The sequence below is a fragment of the Chiloscyllium plagiosum genome, unplaced genomic scaffold, assembly GCF_037043375.1.
Source record: "Chiloscyllium plagiosum isolate Xiang-an unplaced genomic scaffold, Cpla_swu_hap1 HiC_scaffold_26, whole genome shotgun sequence".
NCBI classification, from domain to species: Eukaryota; Metazoa; Chordata; class Chondrichthyes; order Orectolobiformes; family Hemiscylliidae; genus Chiloscyllium; species Chiloscyllium plagiosum.
In genome coordinates this window covers 11,713,730-11,741,258 of record NW_028270164.1, presented here as the reverse complement: position 1 = coordinate 11,741,258, position 27,529 = coordinate 11,713,730, and the positions used below count along the sequence as shown (strand labels likewise).

Here is a 27,529-nt window from a genome sequence, read left to right as displayed (position 1 = left end):
CATGCTGATCATTTCACAATGCGGTGGTTTCAAACACGAGGGCTTGACCGCCTTTTGAAACTCACTGGGTGCAGATATTGTTCAGTTATGATCCCAGCAGGCACCTGTACTGAGTCAGCCACTTACAATATCATTGGAGTTGTCAATCCGCCAGGGCTACTCCAGGAATTGAGGATTCATCTTGAGCATGGTCCAGGTCAGAAAAGGCTTAGATCAGAGGCCAATTGCCAGGGGTTAGGGCAGGGTCCAGAGAAAGGGCCACTGTGCTCAAGGGGCTCAAGGTCGGGGCTCAAGGTCAGGGCCAGGCCAGGCACAGCACAGGGGGCCATAATTTCTGCCCTTGTCCCTGCCCTTGATAGCATTTGGTGTGGCGTGGTAGTGTGAGGGGTCACCTAGACGAGAGACAGGCAAACCCCCTTTTAAAAGCAGTGAATGATACTGCAAGGACAGGGAGGTAGGATGGGTGGATGGGTTGGTGTTAAGTTTGTTAAGTGGACAGGCTATCCACAGGCATGTGGATAAGGTGGGCAGCTAGGTCAGTAGGTGATCGTATCAGGTCATGAGGAGTTGCCAAGTCAGGCCTAGTTGGTTGGTGGGGACTAGTCAGGTCATGGGTGGTAATTGGATAGTGAGGAGTTATTTAGGGTTTAGATCAGAGTGGTGCTGGAAAAGCACAGCAGGTCAGGCAGCATCCAAGGAGCAGGAAAATCAATGTTTCGGGAAAAAGCCCTTCATCAGGAATAGAGACAAGAAGCATCCAGGGTGGAGAGATAAATGGAGGGGGGAGGTGAGGGGGGGGGGGGGGGGGGGGGGAAGAGGGTAATAGGTCAGAGGGTGGAACCCCTGTGGCCCTGTGGCCCAACATTTCAACTCCCCCTCCCATTCTGCCAAGGACATGCAGGTCCTGGGCCTCCTCCACCGCCGCTCCCTCACCACCCTACGCCTGGAGGAAGAACGCCTCATCTTCCGCCTCGGAACACTCCAACCCCAGGGCATCAATGTGGACTTCAACAGTTTCCTCATTTCCCCTCCCCCCATCTTACCCCAGTTCCAACCTTCCAGCTCAGCACCATCCTCATGACCTGTCCTACCTGCCAATCTCCCTTCCCACCTTCCACTCCACCCTCCCCTCTGACCTATCACCTCCATCCCCACCCCCATTCACCTATTGTACTCTTTGCTACCCTCACCCTCCTCTCTGACCTATCACCTCTATCCCCACCCCCATTCACCTATTGTACTCTTTGCTACTTTCTCCCCATCCGCTCCACCCTCCCCCCTTCCCCCCCATTTATCTCTCCACTCTGGAGGCTTCCTGCCTATATTCCTGATGAAGGGCTTTTGCTCAAAATGTCGATTTTCCTGCTCCTCGGATGCTGCCTGACCTGCTGTGTTTTTCCAGCACCACTCTGATCTAAACTCTGGTTTCCAGCATCTGCAGTCCTCACTTTTGCCTAGGAGTTATTTAGGGGTTTGGGGAGGTTGACAGTGGTAGGTCTTATGAGTAATTGGGGGAAGGGTGTCAGTAACAGAGTGACTCAGGAATTGGACAAGGAGTTTTATGCCTCATATTTGCTGGGTAACTGGTTAGGTATATCACAACCATCTTAGACATTCACATAGGTTCCTAGCAAACAGGGGATTTCCCATTGGAAGTTTCAATTTGCCAGTCAATTCCCATTTATCTCCAAGCATCAGAACTTCCAAGGGTCACGACGTACATTTTCAGACCTATGTTTAGACACTGAAGATCTGGAGACTGGAAGATATGGTTGATAGCTTTTGGACTCATCACTGCTCCAATCATACAGCCTCTTTAGTCAGGACTTCCCCAAGTAGAAATCCATGGCTTTCGATCTCCTGACCCTGTATTCACCTTCATACCCTTCTAAGCTCTATACTGCTCCTCCTAATAATCTGTTTACCAATACTGTCCTTCCTGTTCCTTTAGCCCTGTGCCCATTCCCTCACCTCCTTACCCATTATGGACCACGGTCCCTCTCCTCTCCTCATGATTCCAAGCCCCATACTGTACCTTCCCTTATCCAGTTACTTTTCTGCAATAGTTCTGGAAATCTAATTCCCTAGATGGGAACATTTTTTTCTCTACCACCTTACTTCCTTCATAATAAATTGACCATAGTCCTTCCGGACCATAAGGCCGCTCTCTAATGAAAGAGAGAGAGAGAGAGAGAGAGAGAGAGAGAGAGAGAGAGAGAGAGAGAGAAAGAGAAAAAGAGAGAGAAAGAGAAAAAGAGAGAGAAAGGGGAGGAGAGAGAGTGAGAGCAGGAGAGTGGGAGATGAAAAGGAGGGTGGAGGGGGAGAGAGAGAGCGAGAGAGAGAGAGGGGAAGGGAGAGAGAGAGAGGGAGAAAGAGAAGGAGAGGGAGAGAGAGGGGGAGGGAGGGAGGGAGGGAGAAGAGAGAGAGAGAGGGAGAGAGACGGAGAGAGACAGTGAGGGCGGGTGGAAGAGAGAGAGAGAGACAGTGTGAGCTGGTGGTGGTTTAACCAGAGGGTCATCATGCCTCAACCGAATCATAAGCCAGTTAACCAGCCAACTGAGGCACTGACCACCCCTCTCATAACACTAGTACCTGATGGGTGACTGAATCCTAACAAATAAACCAGCCTGTTACTGTTTTCATTATAAACACACACAGCAAACTGAGGAACTCTGTAGCAATTGTCAACCCTCTTCCACTGTGCAAGGTTCGCAGACTGACATGGAATGCATTATCTAAATTAAAATACCACACATTTCCACTTTGTAGTTTTACATTTTCTTTCATCTTTTATGTTCTGAAGAAAATTCTTTCCTTTTCAGAGCACTGATTAGCATGTACTTGATTTCGGTGCTGATAAGTTTGAAGCACTGTTTTATTTACATTCCTCTCCCACCCCTCTCCCCACTGTAAACGCTGTTTCCACTTACACTCATAAGCCCGTGTTGGTCTGAGACATAAGCTCCTTCAATGTGAGCGATCTGCTAAAGAGACTGCTCTGTTACCGTAAAGCTCCGTCTTGCAGCCTGCCTGTGTGCAGGGTCGTCAGTTCTAGTTGGGACGAATCCGGTGAGGTTTCATTCCATGATCTGCGAACTTTCTCAGCTGCCAACCCCATATCTATCACTGCCCATCCAACATGCCCACTCTCCCAGACCACTCAAGGCCACATGGGAAGCACCATCATCACTGGCGGTTCCTCGCAGATGAGGATGACTCTCTCTGACTCTCAGGGTGAGTCCGTAGGTGGCTGTACAGTCCAATGCAGCTTCCATAGGCTCTGTTACACTTGGGCCAGATGACAGTCTTGGTCGGGGGGTTGGGTGGGGTTTTAGTGAGGGAGTGAGCTCCTTTGGCTGCTTCCCCCTGGCTTATGCCTTTTCCTGACGGCAAATCTTGAAATGCTCGGTGCCTTCCCGGATGCTCTTCTTCCACTTTGGACAGTCTTGGACCAATGATTCCCAGGTGTCTATGGGAATGCCGCACTTCCCCAGTGAGGCCTTGAAGGGAATCCCTGAATCTCTGTCCCATCTGGGGCTTGCCTGCCGTTTCGGAGCTGGGAGTAGAGCACCTGCTTGGGGAGCCTCTTGTCCGTCATACGGATGACGTGCCCAGTCCATCGCAGCTGATCGATGGAGGGATCAGTGCCGCGATGCTGGGGATGTTGGCCTGATCGAGGACGCTGATATTTGTGTGTCTATCTTCCCAGTGGATTCAAAGGATCTTGCACACGCTACGTTGGTGGGACTGCTCCAGCACCTTTAGGTGTCTGCTGTAGATGGTCCACGTCTCAGAGACATATGGCAGAGTGGGAGAGCACTTGAGAAGCAAACAAGTGGGCGGCACGGTGGCACAGTGGTTAGCACTGCTGCCTCACAGCGCCAGAGACCCGGGTTCAATTCCCGCCTCAGGCGACTGACTGTGTGGAGTTTGCACATTCTCCCCGTGTCTGCGTGGGTTTCCTCCAGGTGCTCCGGTTTCCTCCCACAGTCCAAAGATGTGCAGGTCAGGTGAATTGGCCATGCTAAATTGTCCGTAGTGTTAGGTAAGGGGTAAATGTAGGGGTATGGGTGGGTTGCGCTTCGGCGGGGCTGTGTGGACTTGTTGGGCCGAAGGGCCTAGGTGGATAGGATAAGCTAAGTTACCCATACTACCCAGGGATGCACAGGCTAGGTGGATAGGATAAGCTAGATTACCCATACTACCCAGGGATGTGCAGGCTAGGTGGATAGGATAAGCTAGATTACCCATACTACCCAGGGATGTGCAGGCTAGGTGGATAGGATAAGCTAAATTATCCATACTACCCAGGGATGTGCAGACTAGGTGGATTGGACATGCTAAATTACCCATACTACCCAGGGATGCGCAGGCTAGGTGGATTGGACATGCTAAATTACCCATACTACCCAGGGATGTGCAGACTAGGTGGATTGGACATGCTAAATTACCCATACTACCCAGGGATGTGCAGACTAGGTGGATTGGACATGCTAAATTACCCATACTACCCAGGGATGCGCAGGCTAGGTGGATTGGACATGGGGAAATGTGTGATAATGGGGATAAGGTAAGTCTGGGTGGGGTTGATGTGGACTCAATGGACCTTATGGTCTGCTTCCGCACTGTAGGGATTCTATGATTAAAAAGCAACTTTGGTCAAAGAAGAAAGCTTAGAAAATACAAGGAGTAGGTCATTCAGCCCTTCAAGCCTGCTGATCATCAAACTCAATACCATGTTCCCAATTTCTCCCTGAACCCTTTGCCCCCTTTAATCCTAAGAACTATATTTTGATTCCATCCTGAAAACATTCAATATTTTGACCTCAACTTTCAGAGAATTCCACAGATTCACCACTCTCTGGGTGAAGAAATTTCTCCTCATTGCAATTTTAAATTGCCTATCCCCTATCCTTAGAACATGCCACAAAATATAACATCCTTATAAATTACACACTAAAAAAAGTATCACTGTCAAGTCAGACTTTTAAACATTCATTATTAATTTCTCTGACATTTACTTTGACAGAGGTGACTTTCAGATTATGCTCATTTCTGAATTTTCAACTTTAATAATTAATTCATGATAGATTGTTAGTACAGTACTGGATTAGGGGTGCTGGAAGAGCACAGCAGCATCCAAGGAGCAGCGACATCGGCGTTTCGGGCAAAAGCCCTTCATCAGGAATAAAGGCAGAGAGCCTGAAGCGTGGAGAGATAAGCTAGAAGAGGGTGGGGATGGGGAGAGGCCCTCCAATGCATCTCGTCCACATCCCACACCTCCACCCTCTGACCTCACCCCTCCAACCGTAACAATGATAGAACGCCCCTGGTGCTCACCTTTCACCCTACCAACCTTCACATAAACCAAATCATCCGCCGTCATTTCCACCACCTCCAAAAAGACCCCACCACCAGGGGTATATTACCCTACCCACCCCTTTCCGCCTTCCGCAAAGACCGTTCCCTCCGTGACTACCTGGTCAGGTCCACGCCCCCCTACGACCCACCCTCCCATCCTGGCACCTTCCCCTGCCACCGCAGGAACTGTAAAACCTGCGCCCACACCTCCTCCCTCACCTCTATCCAAGGCCCTAAAGGAGCCTTCCACATCCATCAAAGTTTTACTTGCACATCCACTAATATCATTTCTTGTATCCGTTGCTCCCGATGCGGTCTCCTCTACATTGGGGAGACTGGGCGCCTCCTAGCAGAGCGCTTTAGGAAACATCTCCAGGACACCTGCACCAATCAACCACACCGTCCCATGGCCCAACATTTCAACTCCTCCTCCCACTCTGCCGAGGACATGGAGGTTCTGGGCCTCCTTCACCGCCGCTCCCTCACCACCAGACGCCTGGAGGAAGAACGCCTCATCTTCCGCCTCGGAACACTTCAACCCCAGGGCATCAATGTGGACTTCAACAGTTTCCTCATTTCCCCTTCCTCCACCTTACCCTAGTTCCAAACTTCCAGCTCAGCACTGTCCCCATGACTTGTCCTACCTGCCTATCTTCTTTTCCACCTATCCACTCCACCCTCTCCTCCCTGACCTATCACCTTCATCCCCTCCCCCACTCACCTATTGTACTCTATGCTACTTTCTCCCCACCCCCACCCTCCTCTAGCTTATCTCTCCACGCTTCAGGCTCTCTGCCTTTATTCCTGATGAAGGGCTTTTGCCCGAAACGTCAATTTCGTTGCTCCTTGGATGCTGCCTGAACTGCTGTGCTCTTCCAGCACCACTAATCCAGAATCTGGGTTCCAGCATCTGCTGTCATTGTTTTTACCTTGTTAGTACAGTACAACGAATACACCCAGCAGTGACCACTGAGACATACCTTCCCTTTTCCACTCGCCCACCCCACTAGAATCCTGGGCATTTACAAACAGCACCAACAACCCAAGCGCAATATTCCAACAGTGGCCTAACCAATGTCCTGTACAGCCGCAACATGACCTCCCAACTCCTGTAGTCAATGCTCTGACCAATACAGGAAAGCACACCAAACACCTTCTTCACTATTCTATCTACCTGCGACTCTATTTTCACGGAAGTGTGAGCTTTGTTTTGTTTACTGCACCTATCTGGCCAAACATTTAAGAGATGGGTGAAATGCAAGCAAGCATAGCTCCTGTAATAAAGCACTAGTGTCCAGCACTGCCAGGTAGCACAGCACATACAACCTGCACAAATTAAGCTTAAACTTACAAAGCATTTTCAATGTGTGCTTTCCCAACGCTGGAGATATGGTGCTGCTTTGAGTGCCACATCAGGGACATCAGCACTAAAGCCTCAGCTAGCCCCAGTGCAGGACTGAGGGAGTGCTGCATAGTCTTCCAATAAGATGTCAAAGCTAGACTCCATCTACATTCTTGGGTGTACAGGGATGATCACGTGGCACAACTTTGATGAAAAACATGGGGATTAACCTTAGAATCCTGACAAATGTTTATTCCCTCAATCAAAATTATATTGAAAAAAAAACTGCTCATTATCAGAACTGGGGGAGTTCCTGTCCATGAATAGGTTTTCAAAATGCCAGCACAAACACATTGGGTCAGAAGACCTGAATCCGACTGGGTGGCACGGTGGCACAGTGGTTAGCACTGCTGCCTCACAGCGCCAGAGACCCGGGTTTAATTCCCGACTCAGGCGACTGACTGTGTGGAGTTTGCACGTTCTCCCCGTGTCTGCGTGGGTTTCCTCCGGGTGCTCCGGTTTCCTCCCACAGTCCAAAGATGTGCAGGTCAGGTGAATTGGCCATGCTAAATTGCCCGTAGTGTTAGGTAAGGGGTAAATGTAGGGGTATGGGTGGGTTGCGCTTCGGCGGGGCGGTGTGGACTTGTTGGGCCGAAGGGCCTGTTTCCACACTGCAAGTAATCTAATACACCACATACACAGCACAAAAAGCAGACCATTCGGCCAAATCAGTCAATGCTGATGTTTATGTTCCACCTTTCCACATCCAATTCAGCCTTGCAACCTGACATTCCCCTTTCCCCTGTATGTTTCCCGACAGCCTGTCTCTTGTAAATGCTGAAAAATGTGTTGCTGGAAAAGCACAGCAGGTCAGGCAGCATCCAAGGAGCAGGAGAATCGATGTTTCGGGCATAAGCCCTTCTTCAGGAATGAAGACGGGCTTATGCCCGAAACGTCGATTCTCCTGCTCCTTGGATGCTGCCTGACCTGCTGCGCTTTTCCAGCAACACATTTTTCAGCTCTGATCTCCAGCATCTGCAGTTCTCACTTTCTCTTGTAAATGCTGCCTGAATGGATCTCCATTGCTCACTCCCGAATGAGTTCCACATTCTCAATCCTCTTTGTGTGAAGATATTTATTCTGAATTCCCCATTGGGTTTCTCAGTGACTGAATTATATTGATAGCCTCTTGGATACTTATTTGAAAATGTCTCATCTAAATTTTCCCCAAAATGGGCTTTTCATTAAAAGTGACCAACACATATTTAAAATACGTGGACGTAACATCGCACGGAATATGGACAGCATGGTTAGCACTGCTGCTGCACAGTACTAAGGACCTGGGTTTGATTCCACCCTTGGGCACCTGTTCTCCCCATGTCTGTGTGGGTTTCCTCTGGGTACTCTGGTTTCCTCCCACAGTCCAAAAGGTGTGCAGGTTAGGTTGCCTGGCCATGCTAAATTGCCCCATAGCTTCCAGGGATGTGCAGGCTAGATGGATTAGCCATGGGAAATGCAGGGATGGGGTAGGGACTGGGCCTGGGTGGGATGCTCTTCAGAGGGTTGGTGTGGATTTGATGGGCTGGGTGGCCGGTCTTCACACTGTAGGGATTTTATGAGTAATAGTATTGTGCTCACTGGTGTAATTTATAAGGGTTTGAAAGCGTTAATGTCGAGGACAGTGTGAGTAGTACTGCCCATTGTGACAATGGACGTGATCACATGGTAGAGAGACTGGCGAGGAAAGCAGGATAGCTTTAGCAAAATACACCTAGTTCTGTATGAGACTACTTAATGTATAATAACCTGGTTAATATTTAAACCTACCAAAGCGTGGAAATCTCTCCTAAACTCGTCTAATCAAACATGCTACAACTGTGAATCAGTGGATAGGTTGTTTCCCAACAATAGGAGCGGTATGAAGCAAAGAGAAATCAGTTAGTTTCTGCGTTGCTGATGCATGTATATTTATAAGTTACTGTTCAATGCAGACTGAAGGACTGGGAAATACAAAACTGAGATAGGCCAGTACCACCACAAGCAGATGGACTAATTAGAGCATTACAGGTTTACACAATTAGATCCTATTATAAAAGGTGAATGTAGAAATTTATCATGAGAAGAGCTCAACACAAGAGTGCAACAAATAATTAGAAGGATATGGGCCAAGTGCAGGGAAATGGGGTCAGCATAGACCAGCTTGGGCCAAAAGGCCTGACTCCATGCTGCAGAACTCTATGACCTGATGGCAGGAAGTAAGTTTGGATTGATGAGAAGTGCATGCTGGGATAGTATTTAAAACATAGTCTCCCCCTACAGTCAAACCAGAATCTGAGGAAATACTCACACCCAGACAAATAATGTACGCGTAAACAAACATAGTATTTTGATTACTTCAGTCTCCAATAAAAATACAGGGAATGTATATTGATATTACAAATGAACAGGAATCCATGACTCACATCAAGTTCATTAATTGTTACAACAGTTCGGATTTTCAATAATTGCCTTAGAATGGAATCCAGCCACTCTCAGTGATTCAACTTTAGTTTCAGGACAGCTCCATCTTGTTTTGAAGTGTTACTATCCATTCAGCCTGTAATGAGGTCAGCCAGGTAGATCTCATAGAGTAGAGTTCCCTGACTGGGGCTGTTGACCCGGTCCAATCAGATAATAAACAGAAGTTCCAGAGGTTCTAATCACTCTGAGAGCTGGCTCTGAGGGAGCTGGATCAGTGTCAAGGACTCTCTGTGTGTAAATAAAGGGTGACTTGGTGATGGGATACTGGCCTCTGTGGAGTTATTTCAAGGTCATTGTTTGCATCTAAGAAAAGGGCCATTGAATGGGCTATACAGCAATCTTCAAATTAAAATGATGCACCTGGGACTAAAGAGATGTGGGGATGCATTAGGTCAAGAGATAAATTAAATTGACTGAACTCAGCTCACGACAACTGTCTGTTTTGCATAACTGATACAAAATGCACGCGGATATGGGTTCAATTCCCAAGTTAAGGTAGATGGTGAAATTTGAACTCAATCAAAGCTGTTCTGAAACTCTTCTCTAGTAGCAACCAACCATTGCTGATTATTTGTTTGAAAAAACAAATCCATCTTGACCTTACCTGGTCTGACCTACATGTGATTCCATACCCACAGCAATGGGATTGATTCATAACAGCCCTCTGAAGTGATCTTTCCTTTTTAGGAACAAGAGGGCATAGATGTACAGTGCAAGGATGAAGTGAGGAGAAATACATAACAGTAAGTCAGGCCATGGAATGCAGAGTCTGGACGGGAGATGGAGGTAGGGTCAATGAGGCATTCAAGATAGCAATGGTCAATGATTTAGATAAAATGATGAGTGGGGGAGTGGGGAGAAAGCAGACACTGTGTAACGGTGCTCACTTACTGAGCCAGTGTAAATACGATCGGCTGAATGGTCTCTTTCTGCACCTTAACCCTTCTGGGATTCTGTGATAGAAACACAGGGCACATACCAGTTCCAAGAAGGGTCACCGGGCCTGAAATGTTAATTCTGATTTCTCTCCACAGCTGCTGCCAGACCTGCAGAGCTTTTCCAACAACTTCTGTTTTTGTTCCTAATTTACAGCATCGCAGCTATTTCGGTTTTTACATACCTAAATACCTGTCAAACTTCCGTGACTGCAAGGGAACAATTCACTCCCATTTGCCTTATCTTGGTGTGCAAAGGAGCTTGTATTTGCTTTTTACCAGCTTTCAGGAAGTTCAAAAGTAATTTGGAGCGATGAATTTCACATACAGAGACCAGGACACCCGCGAACTGCACTGTAGTGCACGTGGTAGGCTGTTTGCCCAGTGCCCACATAATCAATCTCCTCATGGTACATGGAGTTGGCAGATTCTGGTGATAGTTTGAAACCCCAAACAATGATCCAGGGAAACTTCCCCACAATGACTGCTTTGTCATTTGGCCTGAATTGTAGATTTGTGTTAATATTCTGCAGGAAGATGTACTTTCCAACAAACAAAAGCTTCAGGTCCTCAGAAAACGCTGTTACTTTAACTGCTGCCATCAGTATGAACACCAGTCGCTCAAATCTTGGTGCTGCTCCAGTCAGAGGTTTCAAAACCTTCCTCTTTTCTTTCTCAGATGTACTTTAGGAAGATGTTGGAAGAAAATTACACATTGGAAATACTCCAAAAAGAAAAGTCACAGTCTCACCACTGCTATGCCTTCATTTTGGAGCTAATTTGCACAAAGTAAGTGGATTAACAATGTTGTGGATTTTTACCTTCAGCGGACTATTTGAACCAGGTGAGACAATACTTGTGTTAGCTCCTGTAACATAAGAACTAGAGGAGGGCATCATAGCACTGAAGGATTCAACAGACATTTATTACAAGTCATGGTATATAAATATATTACAACCACAGTATTTCAGTATCTGGGCTAATACTAAATTACTTCAGATACACTTCCATCAGCATGTCATGCTTCAAATGGTCCCAACTAAAATGGAGTCTGAGACCTTTACACCATGAGGTCATGTGCTATGATATTGTATAATATCATAAGCATGTCTCTTAAGGTTAAACTGCATACTAGCTGCAAGATATAACACAACAGCAAGCTGCCGTGAACAGTACTTTGATAATTAGAACATCATTTCATTGAGTTATGTCATGGATAACTATTGCCCAGAATACCAAAGTTCTTCAAATACTGCCAAGAAGTCTTTTACAAGTATAGAGGTTGAAAGGGTCTACTTTAACACTTCATCTGAAAGGTAGCATCTAAGACAGTGCAGCACTCCCTCAGCAATGTACTGCAAAGCCAGATTAGATATAGGCTCAAATGTTTACAGGGGGATCCCACAACGTTCTAACCAAACGTTCTGCCAACTAAGCTGCAACTGGCACTTTACATCCTAGGTGACACATAGACCTTTGGAGCAGGTGGCGCATGAACCTGGGTGTCCTGGCTCAGAGTCAGGGACACCACCACTACTACATCACAAGCACCCTCTAAGTGGCATATCACTTAACCTTTCGTCAGCAGCTTCATCTGATCTTGTTGCTGTTTTTCAGAATTAGCAAGACGTTTGTACTGTAAGCCTCAGCTTTTCAACCGAGCATTTCAAAACTGCACATAGCTTTTCTCCAAGCCCCATAAACATATAGCGAGCTTCATCAGCAAAAACATCCAGATTTCCCTTAATTTGCAATGACTGGGGTTGCTGATGCAATAGTGTTTTAACACCACACACACACACACACTATAGCTTCAAAAACCTCCAGAAAAAGTAAAAGACGACAAATCAGCGACTTCAGAAACGCTAGAGAAAGCATAGTTCTATCAGGAATTACAATGGAAAATTACCTGTGTCCCTCTGCCAAACTCCAGAGGCGAAATGAACTGAAATTATTAAGTGGGACTTACCCCACATCGTGAAATGTAAATGGTTGATAGGCGAATGGTATCAGTACTGGGTCCATTGATTACCTGCCTCTCACTTGCTATAGTTTTATCACAGTCAAAACGTGTGGTGCTGGAAAAGCACAGCGGGTCAGGCAGCATCCGAGCAGCAGGAGAGTCAACATTTCAGGCCCACCCCCAACCCCCTAATTATCTCTCTGCCCTCTTCCCCCCCCCCCCCCCATTCCTGATGAAGGGCTTATGCCCAAAACGTCAATTCTCCTGCTCCTCAGATGCTGCCTGACCAGCTGTGCTTTTCCAGCGCCCCCATACTTTTCGACTCTGACTCTCCAGCATCTGCAGTCCTCACTTTCTCCTAGTTTTATCAGAAAGTTGCAAGGCTACAATATGACAACAGGGAGCAACCCTAATTCAATCAGTGATTGCTGGAGTCCTTTACAGTTCAGTTAAGAAATCCAAGTAGCTGTGCCAAAGTGTACTTTTACAAGCATCCTGTAGTCATGGATGGTAACAGCATAGGGTCCCATTTTCTCTCTATCATACCAGCAATCTCTCTTGCTCTTGTCCTCTGCCATTGGATGTATTCACAGTTAATACACAACCTAAGTTGAATACACCTTTCAGCCCTCAGGCGCCAGGTCTGGACGCAAACTCAGCACTTACAGTTGCAACTCAATGCACCAGAAGGTCTCCTCTGTCGATGAATATGCCAACAAACGATGTGAAGCTGCATTTGTACAGCACAGCGTGTGAAATATAAAGCAATCTCTGGAATGAATTATACATTCCGAAAGACAACAGTGAGGCGGGGTTTTGGGACCGTAGAGCAACCTTATGATGATAGAACATAGAAAAGTACAGCACAGAGCAGGCCCTTTGGCCCACGATGTTGTGCCGAGGTTTAATCCTAATGTAAAATATAGTAATTTAAACTATGCACCCTTCAACTCACTGCTATCTTTGTGCATGTCCAGCAGTAGCTTAAATGTCCCCAATGACTCTGCTTCCACCACCTCAACTGGCAATGCATTCCATGCATTCATAACTCTCTGTGTAAAGAACCTACCTCTGATGCCTCCTTTATACCTTCCTCCTAATATCTTCAAACTATGACTCCTCGTACCAGTCAATCCTGCCCTGGGAAAAACTCTCTGGCTATTGACTATCTATTCCTCTCATTATTTTGTACACCTTGATCAGGTCTCCTCTCTTCCTCCTTCTCTCCAGAGAGAAAAGTCCGAGCTTATTCAACCTTTCTTCATAAGGCAAGCCCTCCAGTCCAGGCAGCATCCTGGTAAACCTTCTTTGCACCCTCTCCAAAGCCTCTGTATCTTTCCCATAGTAGGGCGACCAGATGTCCATGATGTCATGGAGCTACTTCCAACATGGCATAAGAAGCATGATGTATAAGAATTTAACTGGATTTGAAAAGGGAAGCACATGCAAGTAACATTGTAACAACAAGCACAGAACCTAGTCAATCTCAGATGACCACGTATGGTTGTAAATATGCATGCAACAAGTAGGCTTCAATGGAGGTCTACACCTGAAGTCAGTTCTTGACTTTGCCTTCTCCTTGACCAGTCTGTCTTGGACTCAGACTCTCACGTGTGATCAGAAAACTACCCTCATCCCAGCCACATACAGCCTCATTTAGCTGTGGCTCAGGTGGTAGTGCTCTTGGCTCTGGGTTACTTTTTGGCTCTGGTCATACTCACTCTGGAAAGTGAGCACAAAAATCTTCGTTGCCATTCTCCAGCTGTACTGAGGGAGTCGGAGGTGGGGTCTTATTGACCAGTGTCCCTATCTAGGTGCCCAGGTGGAACATAAAAGTTTCAGTTGCACCAGAGGAAGCAAGGGAGTTCTCCCCAGGATCCATACAAAGAATAAAAGTTGGCCATTCAGCCCTCTGTATCTGCTCCATCCCTCAATTAGATCATGACCGATCTGATTTTAACCTCAACTGTATATTCCTGCATGTCCCAATAATCTTTCATCCCCATGGTCATCAAGAACATACCTACCTCTGCCTTAAAAATATTAAAAAGCTTTGCTTCCATTGCCTTTTTGCAAAAGGGAATTCTGAAAAATATTCACAGCTGTTGGGAGAGACAAAAACAAAATTCGTGGCCAATATTTATCCCTCAACCAGTTTCTCAAAAATAAAACAGATTAACTGGTCCTCATTGCCTGCGGGAGCTTGCTATGCACAAACTGGGAGCCACAGTTACCCAAATCACAGCAGTGACTGCTTCAGAAATCGCTTCACTGGCTGTAAAGTGATCCAAAATGTCTGTTGTGGAGATAGGTGCTATATAAAATCAAATCTTTCAGTTTTTATTCCCCAAGTCCAAACATGGACCAACAGCAATATTGAAACTTGAGTCAAACAGTTTGCATTCCTTGGCCTCACACAAACAAAGCTATACTTTGTCATCCACAATCTATTCGTTCTCAATGACACTTTTAGTTTAGGCGATAATGGAACAGAAATTCATGTTCTCAATCAGGCAACTGAGTTTATTTTAAATGCATAAGTAATAAAAAGAAATGGGTATTTTTCACTTCAGTGAATCAAGCAGAAGACTGGTAATTTGCTAATTTGTTTTTCAGTTCAGAGGGTGATGGACATCAGTAACGTTAAGTAAATGTTTTCCAGCTTTCTGCACTCAGTCAGCAGAAAGCACTCCCAACTAGTGTGCCATTAAAACACTCCATTCTACACTGTTCTGCTTCAGAACATCAAAGCTTTACTACTCCAGTGCAAGATCAGTAATACTTTTTCTGCTGCCAGTTCAGGAACAACAGAGAACTGCCCCCGTTTACTCTTAAGGCTGGCCAGACATGTTTCATTTAAGATCTGAGCTGTTGGCACAGATAGTCATTTCTATCCCATCTGGTTTTTATTCAGATCCCAGCGATGAAATACTGATCTGTTAACCCACTGTGCTGCCCTCTGGCCCTGATACCATTCCTGACCCACTGAGCCCCTACAGTGTGAAGCAGGCCATTCAACCCATCAACACTATACCTCCGAAAAGCATCCCACTCTAACCCACTCCATCCCTGCATTTCCCATGGCTAACACACCCAGCCTGTACATCCCTGGACACTACGGACAATTTCCTGTGGCCAATCCACCTAATCTGCACACCTTTGGACTGTGGGAGGAAACCAGAGCACCCAGAAGGAAATCCATGGGGAGAACATACAAACTCCACACAGACAGTCACCCTAGGTTGGAATTGAATCCGGGTCCTTAGCGCTATGAGGCAACAGCCACGGTGCCTCCCATTTCTACAATCCTAGATCTCAGATATAATCATAGAATCATTTGGACAGAAGAGGCCCTTTGGCCCATCAAGTCTGTTCTGTCACAATGACACTAAACCTACATTAGGCACACTTTCTAACACTTGAATGTTATGACTCTTCAAGTGTTCATTCAAATACTTTTTAAGGCTGTGAGGTTACCTGTCTTAACTATCTCCTGAAATCCCTTCTAAATCTGTCTCTCACTTTCAAAGTAGTGTTTGAATGATAAGAGCCAGAAACCTAACACATTGCCACTTGGTGCAATCAGATCACAGTTACACAAGAGTTGGTTGCTCAGAGTAGAACCATGCCAGCTGAAAGTGCTGCAGGTCCTCCCACACTAAACTTTCAAAAGTTCAAGTAATTCATAATCAGCTTTAAAACAGTTTCAGCCAGGTGCGAATTGAAGCTGACAGGCTGTGCTACAGAGATCTGAATACACCTGGTATTCACACATGTATTAAAGGAAAACAGGCTTCACTGACCTAATGTGCAGCTCCAGGTCGCCCTGCAATCAGCAGCTTCCAACACGACCTATCTTTCATCAATCGACACTTGTCAAAATCCGCAAACGCGTTCCTTTCTAAAATCCCACCTCGCATATGGACTGCAGATTCACACACCGGGGCTCCAAGCCAACTGCTCTCTTTCACACACCCCTCTACCTGCCATTCTGAGCACGCTCTGTTACAGTGAGCCAATTATTAGCAAGTTTAGAGCTTGCTGCTGCTGATTAACTCTTTGCGTACTGCTTCGAAGAATTTGCTTCGGTAAACATTTCGCAAGGACCCCGCCTCATCTTCACCAGCTCACAGGAGATTTAGACTTTCAGTCAGGTTGGTCACAACGGAATGTAAGCCCCTGATGGAGAAGCTCGACTGAATGTTTTACGCAATCTAATTGTTTCACGGTTACATTTTAACAAGGGAAGCTGTTTTGAAAATCAGAATTCAAATTGCTATAGGATTTGAACTGAACTTTTGTGCATTATTCTTGTACATGTTGTGAGCTTTGTTGGCAAGGCTTGTATTTGTTGCTGTGGAACTAATGGGGCAATTTCCAAGTCGATCAGATTATAGAATCCCTGCAGTGTGGACGCAGGCCATGTTGCTAGGTATGGAAGGGTTGAGTTATAAAGGAAGGCTCGACAGGGTGGGACTTTTATCACTGGAGTGTTGGAGGTTGAGAGGTGACCTTATAGAAGATTACAAAATGATGAGGGGTATAGATAGAGTTGATGGTTGTTGTCTTTTCCCAAGGATGGGGATTTTCAAGATGAGGAGGCACATTTTTAAGGTGAGAGGAGAAAGATTTAAAAGAGACATAATAAGCAAGTTTTTTCGGAGGGAGCTTTGCACGTGGCGTGAACAACCTGAGGAAGTGGTGGATGTGGGTATAATTACAAAGTTTAAAAGGCATTTAGATGGATACATGAATAGGAAAAGCTTGGAGGGATGTGGGCCAGGAGCAGGCAGGACTAGTTTAGTTTGGGATAGACTAAAGGGCCTTTTTCTAAGTTCACACCAACCCTCCAAAGAGCATCCTACCAAGACCCAACCCCCCCTCCCCCATAACCCCACAGCCAATCCACCCTAACTTTTGGACTGTGGGAGGAAACCAGAGCGCCCAGAGGAAGCCCATTCAGACACAGCAAGAATGTGTAATCTCCACACAGTCGCGTGAGGCAGGAGTCAAACCCGGGTCCCTGGCACTATGAGGCAGCAGTACTAACCACTGAGCCACCATTCGCGTGTGGAGTGACATGTAGGCCAGATCAAGGAAAGTTGGGAGATAGTCCTTCCCTAAATCAGAATGTGAAGGAGATGGGTTTCTAGGACAATCAAGTGTTATGAGGAGATGACAGATGAATGGTGTTGAGAAACATATCAGCCAAGATCAAATGGCTGTGGAGACCCAAAGGGCCAATAGCCTATGTCTGTTCTTAGATCTTTGATCTTATGGTTTTATGGATTAGCCCAAACCAGCTGGATTAAAAGTCAATTTGACTATCACATCCATAATCTAACATAGATTTATGTAATAAAAATATATAAAATATATCCACAGATGCAAGTGTGGATATCCAATGACACTTCAACATTCACATATCAGTTTTCAACCCATAGGCTAAACCTATAAAACATATAAAATTCTAACAAGACTAGACAATGAAAATGCAGGAGGATGTTCCTGATGAGCAGAGAATGCAAAACCAGGGGTCAGAGTCGAAGGATTTTGGGTAGGCCATTTAGGACTGAGATGAAGAGAAATTTCTTCACCCAGAGAATAGAGAGTCTGTAGAATTCTTTGCCACGGTAAGCAGCTGGGGCCAAAACACTGAATGTTCTCAAGAAGGAGGTAGACATAGTTATTGGGACTAAAGAGATCAAAGGAAATGGGGAGAAAGTGAGAACAGGGGCCTGAGTTGGAGGATCATCCATGATCGTATTGAATGGAGGAGTGGATCCAAAGGCCAAATGGCCTCCTCCTGCTCCTATCTTATATGTTTCGATGTTACAAGGGTGTCAAACTTGTGGACGTCAACTTTCTAATTTGAATTCTTTTAAGATTCTTTCATCGAATGTGGATTTGATGCCTAACTGTTTTCGAACTGAGTGGTTTGCTCATCCAATTGAGAAGGCTATTATGTGTCAACCACATTGCTGTACATTTAGAGACACATGTAGGCCAGACTAGGCAAGGATGGGAGATTTCCCTCCCTAAAAGACATTAGCGTACCAAATATTTTTGTATAAGTACAGTGAATAATAAGAGTAGTTTTTCAATTCCACCAGTTAGAGCAATGGGACATGAGCCTGTGTCATCAGAGCATTGAACGGTCAAGTGACAATAATACTACACACCATCTCCTCCACTTAGAGCCCAGAGTAAGGTGATAATTGTGAGAGGAGTCCATTCCAAATCTCAAGAGGTACATTCAGAATAGTGACTTCAAAAATACATAGCTGTGAATGAATTAAAGAAGGAACATGTACAGAAAAGACTAAATGTTTTGACAGTCAGAAAGGCTATGGTTGCGCTCAATGATGACATGCCCCATTACATCCTCTGTAACTAAGCACACACATAGCCACTTGTTCATAATCCATCCAGAAACAGTGAGCACTTTCTGGAGCAAACATGGTGACTGATTTATCTTTGTTACATTTGAACTGGACACCTTTCTCAATTGTGCAGTCAAAACCAATGATTTCTATTCACCCCGGTGTGTGCATGAACCACACACTGATGAATGCACAGTACGTAAGGGAATGAAATTTCCCTGCAGGTGAAACAAGATGGCAACTGTTTTATTACGAAACATAACCTTGTTATCAATATTATGTAATCAGATTACAAAATGTTCATAAACATTAAGGGGTCATCAAGGGCTTCTGTTCCATTGGCTTGGCAAGGAGTCAACATACACACACACACATCAGACAGAGACATCAGATGCACACAGTCAGACACACAACTAACAGAAACACACATTCACATATCCATAAACACCATAATTAACACACATCAGACACACGTACACACCATAGATACATACAAACACACCCATACACACAGATACACCCACACATAGTAGATGCCACACGCATTACACAAGACTTTGACACATCACACATTGAGACACACAGGTTTATGCACACCACACACCCAGACACGCTCATACACACTTTGCATGCAGACACACAGACTCACACCCACACACAGACACATAGCCACCCATACACAGACATACAGACACCCACACACACAGCCATCCACACACACAGAGACACAGCCACCCACACACACAGCCACCCACACACAGAGACGCAACCACCCACACACGCAGCCACCCACACACAGATACACAGCCACACACAGACACACAGCCATCCACACACACAGAGACACAGCCATCCACACACACAAACACACAGCCATCCACACACAGACACACAGCCACCCACACACACACAGCCACCCACACACAGCCACACAGATACCCACACAAAGAGCCACCCACACACAGACACACAGCCATCCACACACAGACACACAGCCACTCACACCGATACACAGATACCCACACATAGAGCCACCCACAAACAGACACACAGCCATCCACACACAGACACCCACACACACACACCGACACACACACAGACACCTACACACCGACACACAGCCACCCACACACCAACACACAGCCACCCACACACACAGACACCTACACACCGACACACAGCCATCCACACACTGACACACAGCCACACACACCGACACACAGCCATCCGCACACACAGACTCCTACCAACCGACACACAGCCATCCACATACCGACACACAGCCACCCACACACTGACACACAGCCACCCACACACACACAGCCACACACACAGACACACAGCCACCCACACACACACAGACATACACACTGACACACAGCCACCCACACACACAGACAACTACACACCAACACACAGCCATCCAAACACCGACAAACAGCCACCCACACACCAACACACAGCCACCTACACACCGACACACAGCCATCCAAACACTGACAAACAGCCACCCACATACCGACACACAGGCACCCACAAACAGACACACAGCCACCCACTTACCAACACACAGCCACCCACAAACAGACACACAGCCATCCCCCCAACACACACTGACACCCACACACACACTGACACTCAGCCACACACACACAGTCACCCACACACAGCCACTCATACACAGACACACAGCCACCCAGACACACACACACTGAAACACAGCCACCCATACACACACACTGACACACAGCCATCCACACACAGACACACACATCAAACACAACCAAGAGACAATTCTTTCTGATTCTCTTCATCATATTGAAAAATTAAGAAAGGTGCTGGTGATCTCTAAAGCAGTGAATAATCATCACTTAACATTCCTTCAGATAATACAGCAGAGTAAGAGTTACTTCACTGTCTAACTGTTGCTCTGTAATAAGCAGATGTCAGTGAGTCACCTTATAGAGTTGCTGCTTACATACTGGGATTAGGGTGCCTGTGTATAACTGGATGACGCTCTGAGTCTATCAAAAACAAGTAATCACTGATCAGGATTCAGAATGACCCTTGCAATTTATTTTTGAAGGAAGTAAGGTCCTTGATCAAACTTATTGTTTTAAGACAAAAACCTTCCAAAAACTATCCATCGGGAATGATGTTGTGCCCAGATTCTACTATTTCCGAATGCTCTTCACCTCTATTCAAAATAAGATCCATCATTTAAATGATATCTGGTTGATGCTGTACCATAATGCACTCAGGGTGTTTTATTGTTTCTCTCAATAAAAAGTTCCCATTCTTATGGTTTGAGTCATATGACGCATTACTGCAGAATTAGCTCTATGGCATTGCATTAATTCACAAGTTTGAGATTCAAGCTGGAGCTCAATATGCAGCAACCTCATTGTTGTACACGATTGTGGGGCAAGGTCTGACAACAGGGTACGTTGGCTCCATGGTTAGCACTGCTGCCTCCCAGCACTAGGGACAGGGTTCGATTCCAGCCTCGGGTGACTTTCTGGGTGGAGTTTGCACGTTCTCCCCATGACTGAGCAGGTCTCCTCTGGATGCTCAGGTTTACTTCCCCAGTCCAAGGATGTGCAGGTTAGATGGACTGGCCATGCTTAAGTTACCCACAGTTTCCAAGGATGGGCATGTTAGATGGATTGGCCATGCTTAAATTACCCACAGTGTCCAAGGATGGGCATGTTAGATGGACTGGCCATGCTTAAGTTACCCACAGTTTCCAAGGATGTGCAGGTTAGATGGACTGGCCATGCTTAAGTTACCCACAGTTTCCAAGGATGGGCAGGCTAGATGGATTAGCTATGGGGAATGCAGGGTTACAGGAATAGGCTGGGGGGGGGGGGGGGGGGGGGGGGGGGGGGGTTGGTGGGGGTTGTGATGCCTTTCAGACAGTCACTGTAGATTGATGGGCTGAATGGCTTGCTTCCACGCTGTAGGGATTCTATAAACACAGACTTGAACAAGAAATCTCGACTGGCACTCCAGTGCAGCCCTGCGGGGGGGTTCAGCACAATCAGAAGTGCCATCTTTAGCAGGAGATCTTAAACCACATGCCCTCACACCTGGCTGTAAAGGGTCCTGGAACAACTCTTTCAAAGCTGAGCATAGCTTATAACCTGGCCAATACTCAGCCATCAAGCAAGACCCCCGATGGTTATCATCACACTGTGGGATCTTGCTGCTAATTGTCAACTGTAGTTCCCCCCAACAATGGTAAACACACACAAAAAAACCCAAAGTACAGCAGATGCTGGCAACAGAGAAAGCTGGAGAAACTCAGCAGGTCTGGCAGCATCTGTGGAGAAAGAAACAGAGTAAGTGTCTCAAGACCAATTACTCTTTCGCATACGCTTCTGAAGAAGTCTTAACAGGCTCAAAACTTTGACTGTATTTCTCTCTCTCCACAGATGCTGCCAAACCTGCTGAGTTTTCTAGCTTTCTCAGTGTTGGTTGCACAGCGTAAAGACGTGTTTAAGCAGTGTGAAACATTCTGAGCTGTTGTAAGGCGATATACAAATACAAATCTTGCTGATTATTTTTTGCAAAGTGCATCACAGTGTGGTTTGGTAACTGCTCTTCCCAAGATCACAAGAAATTACAGAGAGTTGTGAACACAGCCCAGTCCATCACACAAACCAGCCTTCCATCTATTGACTCCATCTATATTTCCCACTGCCTTGGGATAGCAGCCAACATAATCAAAGACCCCTCCCAACCCAGTTATACTCTCTTCACAATCTTGCATTGGGCAGAAGATATACAAATTTGAATACACGTACAGATTCAAGAACAGCTTCTTCCCTGCTGTTATCAGATTTTTGAACAGACCTTCCAAATGTTAATTCTGATCTCTCTCTCTCTCCCCCTCTACGTCTCTCTCTCTCTCTCTCTCTCTGTGACATTGTATTCTGCTCTCTGTTCTGTTACCCTGATGCACTTATATAGCACGCAAAACAACACTTTTCACTGTATCTCGGCACATGTGACAACAGTAAATCAATCAGTGTGTGTGATTTATTGCAAAGAGGTTGTCTTGGGAGTGCCCTCCAGATCATGAAGGGTGCACCGATGATTGCTTGGTCTTCTTGTAATCTCTGGTATATGTGGATGACATTAACCACCAAATCACATGGATTGAGAGCCAGTGATGCAATCTGTTAATGTCACTCAGCCACTCAGTGGCCTGGTTCTCTCCCTGTATAAGGTAACATCACCCAAAAGCACCACCTCAGTAAAAACTTCATTTTAGAAAATGCATCACTCTGTGCAGCAGAAACTAGGGCAAATATACTAGGTGGCAGAATGATTGACTCATCACTGTGTGTTTGCTTTCATTAACTGTTTACACAAAATATCCGTCTTCCTCAATACAGAGACAGACACAAGGTCGCTGTACTTTTCAAATGGGTGGCACTGTTGCCAATTCAGTGGCCACCTTCCCTGATAACTTACAGAGTCGTAAAGCATGGAAACAGACTCTTCGATCCAATTCGTCCATGCTGACCAGACATCCCAATCTGACCTAGTCTCATTTGCCAACATTTGGCCCAGATCCTTCTAAATCTTTCCTATTCCTGCACCCGTCCGGATGCTTTTAAAAATGTTGTAATTGCACCCACCTCCAACACTTCCTCTGGCAGCTCATTCCAAACACGCATCACTCTATGTGAAAACACTACCCCTCAGGTCCTTTTTAAATCTTTCCCCCCTCACCTTACACCTATGATCTCTAGTTTTAGACAACCCCACCCTGGGAAAAAGACCATGGCTCTTCAATGTATCCATGCCCCTCATAATTTTATAAATTTCTATAAGTTAAACCCTCCAGTCCCAGCAACATCTTTGACAATCTTTGCTACACCCTCTCAAGTTTAACAACATTTTTCTTATAGCAGGGAGACTAGAACTGTATGCACGGGGTTCACCGCCATAAGATGTGACATGTGTCTGTCTTGTGAGATCCTTACACAACCCCTGTAGCCTGTCTACAAGTGCTCTGTGAGATCTATGGGCCAAACAGGCCTTGTTTGTGCTGTATGACTCACTGCACATTTTTACATATATTCTCCAAAGACCATTAGCTGCTCTTTATAATCCTTGTGCATGTCTTCGTCTATACTTCAAGTCAAGTCACCATAGTCCTACCAGACCATTGGACTACTGTCTCATTAGACAGAGATGACAGGTGGTGATTTAACCTGAGGGCCACCACATCTCAGGTGAGGGAAGAGAAGTTGAGGAGGAGAGTCCTTTGTGGTAAATTCAGGCAGCGTAGGGGTTGAACCCATGCTGTCAGCATCACATTGCTTCACAAACCAGCCATCCAGCCAACTGAGCTAAACCGATCTCCATTGTCAAAGGGGCTATCACTTCCACGTAACTGGAATAGGCACTGTGGGTCAAAGGTCATCTTGACCTGCATGTCAGAGGTCAATGTAACCTGTGGTTCAAGACAAGAATGGGTCAGAGTGCCCATACAGTGACCTCGGTTGGGATGTGCCAGGCCTTCTCAGGAAGGACTGGCAGGGGTTTCAATTAAGCAGGAGACAAAAATTCAGTTTTGCCGCGACAAGTTGAAAATTTCGTAGTCGGTTCAGGGAACCTTTCAGATAGACTGGGTTCCCCTCACCTCTTTTGCAATCATTAACATGTGATGAATCTTCAGTCCACTGGAATTACGTTCACGGGCACAATCTTGTTCAGACTGTACATGAGGTGTCTATGTGGTGGAGCTGACCTCCTCCTCAAAGCTCTCGGGAATACAAAGTTACTTCGCTCCTACACAATCCAAGACACAATTCTTTGCACAAATGCTGACAGGTTTTGTGACGAACCCTCTCCTTGACGACCAACTCGGGACAATTCTCAGTCATATGCAGTCTGACTTGTCAGTGTTAAACCTGACAGTATTACAGGGTGAAACATGATGTCCCAATAAGCCTAACCAAGCAAGACCTGACTAGGGCTGGAAAGCGAGGCTGCACTCAAATGAGGGCTAAACACAGCAAGCCATCTTTTGTGGCTGTGTCCTTATCCCTTTGGCAAAACAGTACGTCATCTCGTGGTTGTGATGAAAGGTCAGTGAGCTGATGGTGCGTGAACTGTTGAGAGTTTTACTCCTCTTATTTTGAGAGTTTGGAACGTTGGCAGATGTGTGATGGACATTACCAGTGTAGTGCCAATTCTGCCACCTTGGTAACTGCAAAGGAGTGACAGATATTGATTGCACATGGTGCACCTGACTTTTACCCAGACCGATTCCAGGGACAGCAGGACTGTAGGAAGAGCCACTAGAATGGTTAGGACGATCTTCACTGGAGTTGAAAAGAATGAGGGGGTATCTCGTATAAACCTATAAAATTCTAACAGGACTAGACAGGGTAAAACCAGGAAGGATGACCAATGACTGAAGGTAGATGTAGAAGTAGGGCTCACAGTTCTAAAGATACTGGATAAGCCATTTAGGACTGAGCTGTCTTCACCCAGAGAGTGGTGAGCCTGTGGAATTCTCTGCCACAGAAGGCAGTTGAGGCCAAAACATTGAATGTTCTCAAGAAAGAGTTAGATATAGTTCTTAGGGCTAAAGTGATCAAAGAGCATGATCATGCTGAATGGCTCCTATATTCTATATTTAATAGATAGTTTAGATGTATATCTGATGTATTATTAGTGATATAAAATTGTACAGATCTGTCATGATGCAGCTCGGCATGAGTTCAGAGATTATACTAAATGTAATAGGAGTTGTCAGAGAGACGTGATTTCATAAGTGTGTGCTATATGCAAGCCTAATTGTTATGTTTACCTATTTCAATAATAGGATATATAATCACATTATATAAATGTATACATATGTGTGCCATTAGCAACAAACCATAGCAACATTCTTTACTGTACTAATCTCCTATTATATGCTCCAATAGTTTAATCAGCAACTGGGCATAAATAGTAAGACGCCAAAAATATTTTAAATCACTTTGGGAGCATTTCAAAACAAACTCTTTTTCATAATGTGCATCATCAATCTCTACAACAGCTCACGCGAAATGGTCACAGTCGGCTTTGCCCCGTTCGGGGGTTGGAATTAAGATTGATTTCTGCTGTCTCAGTCCTGTTCCCAGAGAACAGGAATGCCCAGAGGAAAACAAAATGGCTCTCGATTTCATTCAGCCCACATACAGACGCCACATGTGGAAGATGGGAATGTCATCAGCGTATCCTTTCTGTCAATTGTTTCCGCAATCTCTACAGAATTGAAATGACCCTGCTGTGGCTGCACAGAGGGGATGTGCAATCATAGAATGCCATGAAGAATCTCATCCAGTTACTCAACAGGACCTGCCACAGTGAAGAAGAATCTTCAGAACACTTCACAACATTTCTAAATCCCGGCAGATAAGATTCTTGTTAGGACTATTTATCCAACTGTTGGCATTCAGAACGTTCTTGTACACAAGCCTCAAAGATATAATATGAAAATCCAGCAAGCTATCATGAAAGCAAATGTTATGTTATCCTATTTAATGGATGGAATCTTGATGTTTTACAATACCATAGTATCCAACAGCAATCAACAGCGATCAGAAATTAATTTGGATTTGGCATATACGTACTGAGGCAACAAGAGCAGCTCTAAGGCTCGGGACACTGCAGCAGGTAATTCACCCCCTGACTCCCCAAAGCCTGTCCACCATCTACAAGGCACAAGTTAGCAGTGTGTTGGGACTCCCCACTTGCCTGTTTGGGTGCAGCTCCACTAATACTCAAAAAGCTCAACACCATCCAGGACAAAGCAGCCACTTGATTGACACCACATCCACAAACTTCCATTGCATCACTGACACTCAGTAGTAACGGGGCATATCATCTACAAACAAAATAAAAACGGAAAGAACTGCGGATGCTGTAACTCAGAAACAAAAACAGAAATTGCTGGAAAAGCTCAGCAGGTCTGAAAGCACCTGTGGAGAGAAATCAAAGTTAATGTTTCGGGTCAACAGACCCTTCCTCAGGACTGCCATCCACAAGATGCCAAGGCTCTAACGACTGCACCTACCAAACTCATGAACACTTCCATCCAGAAAGGCAGGGGCAGCAGATAAATGGGAATACCATCACCTGCAGTTCTTCTCAAGCCACTCACCATCCTGATTTGGAAAATATTGCTGTTCCTTCGATGCTGCTATGTCAAAGTCCTTTTACTCTGCTGCCTAACTGCATTAGGGGTGTGCTTACACCAAATGTACAACAGTGGCTCAGACAGGCAGCTCACCACCACCTTCTCAAGGGCAACTAGGGATGGACAATAACTACTGGCCCAGTCAGCAACCCCCTCATCTCTTGAATGAATAAAAACCAAAATCTGACCTCGCTGAACTGAACATCCTGAATGGTTAAAACAGACAGTGAGTGTTGGGAGGCTGTGTAATACATCACACGTACAGATAGGGTTAATGAGAAGCAGAAAACTTGACCTTTTTTTTAAACCACTCCTTATGCTTACTGTCACTGAGGTCAATTGTTTCCGCCAATACCAGTTTTGCACGAGGCTATACATGGAACATGGGCCATTGATGGTGCAAAGCTCTGTTATAGGCCAGGCAACTCACGCACTGCAGAGAAAGAGCTTGTGTTAATTTACAACCTCTCCTCACATCTTCAGGAGATCTTAAAGTGCTTTATAACTCAGTTACTTTGGAAGCACAGTGACTGCTGATTGAGAAACAAATAAACAGTCAATTTACGTGGTAAAGAAGGTATACATCATGCTTGCTGTCATTGGTTGAAGTGGTGGATATAAAAGTTTGCAAGTTATGTTGCAGCTGTATAAAACTTTAGTTAGGGAACATTTAGAGTACTGTGTGCAGTTCTGGGCACTGCACCTTTTGGGAGGATTGGAGAGGGTGCAAAAGTGAATTCCCAGCATGTTGAATTGATTGGAGTATTAGCTATAAGGGGAGGCTGAACAAACTTGAATTGTTTTTGCCAGAGTGTCGGA

The 27,529-nt window shown here is 45.6% G+C and overlaps 1 protein-coding gene across 17 annotated transcripts in view; it reads right to left on the bottom strand.

Annotated features, from left to right (window-relative positions):
- Positions 1-27,529, bottom strand: part of plekha6 (pleckstrin homology domain containing A6) — a 341,146-nt gene that overhangs the window by 121,849 nt on the left and 191,768 nt on the right. The window contains exon 1 of one of the 17 annotated variants that reach the window (XM_043716435.2): positions 15,925-16,080. The exons of the other annotated variants lie outside the window; for them this stretch is intronic. The gene's annotated coding sequence lies outside the window, so the exon portion shown is untranslated. Of the gene's footprint in view, positions 1-15,924; positions 16,081-27,529 lie in introns of those variants that run through there. 17 annotated transcript variants of the gene reach the window in all.